At 32.0% G+C, this 6,000-nt stretch overlaps 1 pseudogene; it reads right to left on the bottom strand.

The window, feature by feature from the left end:
* Window positions 1-272: 272 nt before the first annotated feature.
* LOC136217311 (probable WRKY transcription factor 40) lies at window positions 273-2,596 on the bottom strand (annotated as a pseudogene).
* Window positions 2,597-6,000: the final 3,404 nt, after the last annotated feature.

Genomic DNA, 6,000 nt, shown 5'->3' with positions numbered 1-6,000 from the left:
CAACATTTGGACATTGAGTTAGAGTTTCAAATATAAAGAAAAGCCCTAGAAATTTGTAACACCGATTGATATTTTTGGCATGTTTATCACTTTGACAACTTGTGATAATTGGAAATTTCTTTGCTAAATGTGAAGTTTTTCGTCTTTTAGTATGGGGCAAAATTTTATCTGTTTTTGCATAATCTCTATAAGAGGCAGTAGCACTATTAACTAATGTTTTAAATGTCACGAGCATTCAGTTTAGGTTTAGACAGGTTAAATGTTAGATAAACTTACCAGCTTAGCCTAAAGCTATTTAATATTATGGTCTTAAATGTGAAATTGGGATCTTTTGTCAAGGAAGAATCCATCTGTTCCACCAAGAGTAAATGTTGGGTCTGATGAAGTGAAGCTAAGCAAGGTACTGAACCAAGAGTTAGGTTTCTTCTTCCCCCTGATGTTGCATCTGTTTGTGATGGATGTGGGTGATTATGTTCACCTTCATATGTTGCAACTAACACTGATTGGTCTTCAATGCTTCTTTGCACTTGAATATCGTAGAAACAAAAGAACTATACTTTAGAAACTAATAATCTCATTCAGATTTATCACAAAAGAGTTATTTTATGTATGATCTTGTGTCCAATTGCATTTGAAATTATCTTCTTTTTAACAGAGCAAGTAGGAGCAAATGAGCACTTGAAATAAACTCTTGGTGAAGGGTTATCTCATGTGACCTTTTGACCATATTTTCCTCCATTGATATCCATCTTTAACAACTTGAAAATCAATTAGAATTCAGTTAATTATGAGTGAAGTAAAAATGTTAACAATTCCTGTTTTTAAAGGACTTACTAGGCTTGTATCAGATGGTTCGGACTTGACATAAACTCTTGAAATCTAGCTTTGATAACTTCTTCTCTTTGGCTTTTATAAGATTTTTCATCAGTTGAGCTGCTTTCAGAATTAACATTCATGGCTAATGTGTTATCAATAATTGTTGTTGGTATTACTGCTCTTAGATTTTCTTTTACTCCATATACTAGGCTCCTTATCTTGATTCTTGTTCATATAATCCACCAATTGGCTTCCTAAAGCATTATAGTTTTCACACATCATAGTTAGCATTTCTGTTAACTTTTTGTTTTCAGTCTTACTCTGTTCAATTTCTCTACTAAATATCTGATCTTGCCCTTTAATATTTACTGGTTTTGTTTTAAACTTCAACACAATTAGATAAAATGTCTTCAATTTATTCCTAAACAAAAGACTTATTATAGAATGAGTTCATGTTTCTTGTTATTTGCTTTCTAGTTCATTATGTTGCAGTTTTAATAATTTAATTGTCAAACTACAGTTTGTTCATTGTTTTGGCTGAGATTATGACCTGAAAATGGTAAAAGTTGTTAAAAGTAGATATATGTTGTTGTATGTCCATTTCAATTTATGAAATGCAAAAGATTCACATGAACTCAGACCAATTGGTACGATTGAAGGAAACTGACAAACATAACCCAGATGGAACTTTAGCCTAATATTTGAGTTTTTTCCACTCTTAATTGTTTTTTCCGATTTGTCAAACATTTGTAACTCAAAGATTACATGATTGTATGATATTGATATCTGATTCGACATTTTAGATTTGCAATTTACTAATTATGTGCTTCTTTTGCTGTCAAATTGTGGCGAAAAAGTAGGGAAGCTCAACAAGTTGAATAGAGCAGATTCAAACACCATCTGATGAAGTAGTTGTTCCTTCTGATACCTTGGCCCCTGTTCCTAAAGGTATATATCTTTATTGAAAACTAGTATCCTAATGTTATACCTCAATTCGGGCTTCCTTTATTTTCAAAAGTATGCTCAAATGGTGGATCTGGTTGTTGCAGATCCAAAAGAAACTAAGAAGCTTCTCGATAAACACCTCGTTTTGAAGTTTAATGGATGACTGGGAACAACTATGGGTTGCTTATTTTTAATATAATGACCTATCAACTTGAGTGCATCAATGGACATACGAGTTAATTTGATGGGTTTCTTTCTTGCTTATTGCAGGTTTGTTATTGAAGTTTGTAATGGATACATTCTTTGACCTTATTATCATCCAGATTGAGGTTATTACTTCTTTCTCTCTACTGGTTATATATAGTAGGGATAAGGTACCAAAATAGGCCTAAGGTTTTTGGAGAAGTACCAATTTAGGCTCAACGTTCAAAATAGCACCAATATAGGCTTAACGTTTACAACATAATATCAATTTAGGCTTAACGTTTATAATATAGCATCAATTTAGGCCTCACGTACAAAATAGCACAAATATAGTCTTAACGTTTATAAAATAATACGAATTTAAGCTCAACGTTTACAAAATATATTTAATTTAAGCTAAACGTCACAATTAAATTAACCATATTATATTTTTTTCCTATTAACTTTATATGTTATTTTTTTATTTAGTTCTATTTATTTATTTATTATAATACAATTTATTTAAACACAAACTGTCGAGCTTAGAAAGCTGAGCTGTTACAGCCTACAGAATTATTAGTAGAATTTAGCAAGGTGTTACCTTAAATAATTGGTAAACTGGTACAGTTCTATTTCCAGAACTAGTATCCATTTCTGGTTCTAGAACTGGTATAAAGTGTCAATCTAATCTAGTGTCATCACAAAGAAGCCATCTTCACATGCATATCAGCAAATCAAATCCAAAAGTCTCAAAATTGAAGAAAAATGGAGACTGAAATTACCAAAAGCTTGATCATCCCAATCTCTTTACTCTTAGCTTTTGTTATTTCTTAGCTTCCTATATTCCGAAAGGGTTATTAAGAGTCCTATCTTACACACCCATTTTCTACATCTTTTTCCTCCTTCCCTGGTATTCATCCTCTAGTTAATTCTCTCCTTCTTCATCACATGGATCGCTTCTTTCAAGCTTCTCCTCTTCTGTTTCAATAGAGGTTTTCTCTTTTCCAGTAAAACCTATTTCGACTTTGTCTTGGTTGCCATTTTCCCTATCAAAATGAAAGAAATCAATGGAACCTTCCAATTTCGATATGAGTTGCTTCAGCTACTTGACAAGCCATACTTAGGTGTCTAGATTTGACCTTTTTATGAAAAAATCTAAAACATATGAGAATAATTAATAATATTCATTAAATCTGGTGTTTGCATAATTTACATTGTTATGCATATACATAATCCATATATTTCACTCAGAATTCTGCCTAGTTTTCTCAATTGTCACTTGTCTTAAATCTAATGTTTGTGTATTTACCTTGGCAATAACAGTTCGTCCTTTTGATAAGTTTTAAAACTTCAAGGACCTTGTAGCACACCTTTAACTAATTCTGTTTACTATTAACTTTTTTATAAACATTATATTAGCATTTAGAATGGTATTGGACCTCTGTTATTTCTTTCACCCGTAGTAAAATTTTATGCATTGTTTGTAATATCATATACGTATACAGAACTAGAGGATCCCATTGACTGAGGAGAAGCAAATTCTCAAAGAAATAGAAAAAGCTTGAGGGGACAAGGGACAAAGTAATTGCTAACTGCTATGAGAGAAAAGATTCGGGATTCAATGGGCCAGAAAGAAGCTATAGAAGACCAGGTCAAAGTAAGAATCCTGAAATTTTGGCTCTGTTGTGCTAAATTTTTGTAGTTTTTCTAGCTTCTCTCGATCAGTTCTTGTGATTAATTTATGTTATAATCAGAATTGCCCGGTAACTTGCTAATTTAGTTATATTATTGTAGCTTATGGGTTCTGATTTGGATGGAGTAAGAAAGGAGAAGCACACAGTTTGGGGAAGAATTAATCAACTTAGGGATATAGTGAAGGTTTTTTTATAATGAAATCAAGACCTCACGGTTTGAGCTTCAGCTGTGATCTAGAAGAAGCACAAAGCATTTGAAAATATCAAATCATTAAGGCAATTACGTGATGAGGTATGTTTTATCATCAACTATGTGAAACTCTGTTTTTGTATGTGAAACTCTGTTTTTCTCAGTACATAAATCTGTTTCTATCTATAGTCTTGTTAATTAATGATTTTTAACTGATTTCACTAAGTAATGTTTTTTCTAAACTTGTATGGTGTATGTGCCAACTCAGTATGTTGCAAAACTGTTTATAGAGTAGTAAACAAATGGAATTTTGTCATAATGAAGATCATATGGCCTATAGGACTCTAAGCTTTTAGCAGTTGTTAACCTTGTGGAAATTAGTACCCGAAGCAAAATTGTTTAATAAATTGTTTTGTTCATAGTGAAAATATGTTGTCCCTCGAAGGCTCTTGTATAATAAACGTCCTCAAAGTTGCGGTATTTGTAAAAAAAAGGCCTATGGGTTGGTCCCTTCATCTTTCTTCATAGTCTTGGCACTGTTTTGTGCATTCTTCATTTGTAACAACTGAAATAATGTAGTTTCCATCTAAGCTCTCTGAGTAACTGGTAAATTTAGCTGTCAAAATTAGGATTTAATTAATTTTGTCTCATCTCTATTAGAATGTCCATGTTTGAACAAGTGTTAGATGTTTGTTGCTTACATTTTTGCAGTTCATGATTCTTCTGGTTTTACGCCATACTCTTCCAGCCATCCTTTCTGGAAACAATGTCATTTCCTTCCCACTCCTAATAGTAAGGAAAATTAGTTGAAATTTGAATGAAATGGCACTTGTATGAATGCAAATATTAACAAGTGTTTTAGTGTGGTGTGGTGTGTGACAGTTGATATTTTTGCAAATTGTTGGGATTGTTATTCCAATTTATGTGATGGTGAGAGTTGTAGCTGCTATCCAACGTCGGCGCTTTCAACAGGTAAATTCCTGACACTCACAGTATGCAAATCTGTAAACATTTTTTACAGTCCTCAATGTTATTGAGCATCATGTATATATTTGTTTGATTAGGAGCCCCCACCCCTAGATGATGAAGAAGCTGAGCATCAGAGCCTGCAGGAATTAACAAAGATAAAAAACCAATTGCAAGGAGAAATGGAGGAGAAAGTTATCCAACTTGAAGAAGCAATGGAGGAGAAAATGAAACAAGTGGATCAGAAAGTGAGGAAGAGTTTGGCATTAATCATAAACAAATTGGTAGAAGTTAATCGCAATCTCAATATTGATATTGAGGATATATATAGTGGCATTTCAAATGAAAATGAGAATACTACTATCTTTTCTAAGGAGTTTGAAGGATAAGTTACATTATTACTTTATTATACTTTTTATTATGTGTTTTGGATCATTTGAGAATTTTAAATTTCATTATTAACATATTGGGCTATTATGGATTTGTAATTGCAATTACGGGTTTTTTTATGCTATTATTTAAATTCAGAAATTTCTTAATTTTTTTTGTGTTGCACATGTTAAAGATTATGTTGCATATGTTACAGTGTTACATTAAAAACCGTTAAAATTTCAAACACAAAGCGTTGCTATGAACATAATATAAAAGAGTTGCCATTAAAATGTTAAATTAAAAAGTGTTAAATTAAAGAGTTGTATAAAAAGTGTTAAATTAAAAAATGTTGCAAATTGTATATGAAAGAGTTGCTTGAAACAAAAAAAATGTTAAATTAAAAAGTGTTGCAATTCTATATAAAAAGAGTTGCAACTAAAAAACAATGTTGCATAAAAACTTGTTGCAAGAAAGTTTAAAAGTGTTGCTTATAATTTTATTCGATAATAGTGTTACCTGATCTACGATATAGGCAACGCTTTCATTTAAGTTGCTATAGGATAGGAAAGTGTTGCCACTGACATGAGTAGCAACATTTGTATCGATGTTGCTAAAAATGTGAAAAAATGTTGCTTGTGACATCTTTAGCAACGTGCGAAAAAGCAACTCTCTTTTCTGACAAAAACTGTTGCCAAAACTTCTTTAGCAACACAATAACGACTTTAGCCAACACTTGCTTGGTGTTGCAACAGACCATCTATGGTGTAGTGTAAGCATCTATAGATTATTGGAAAGCATCATATCATAGAGGAGGAACTAAGGAAGACCAAACAT

This window comes from Euphorbia lathyris, chromosome 2 (genome assembly GCF_963576675.1).
Source record: "Euphorbia lathyris chromosome 2, ddEupLath1.1, whole genome shotgun sequence".
Lineage (NCBI taxonomy): Eukaryota > Viridiplantae > Streptophyta > Magnoliopsida > Malpighiales > Euphorbiaceae > Euphorbia > Euphorbia lathyris.
This window is presented reverse-complemented; position numbering and strand designations above follow the sequence as displayed.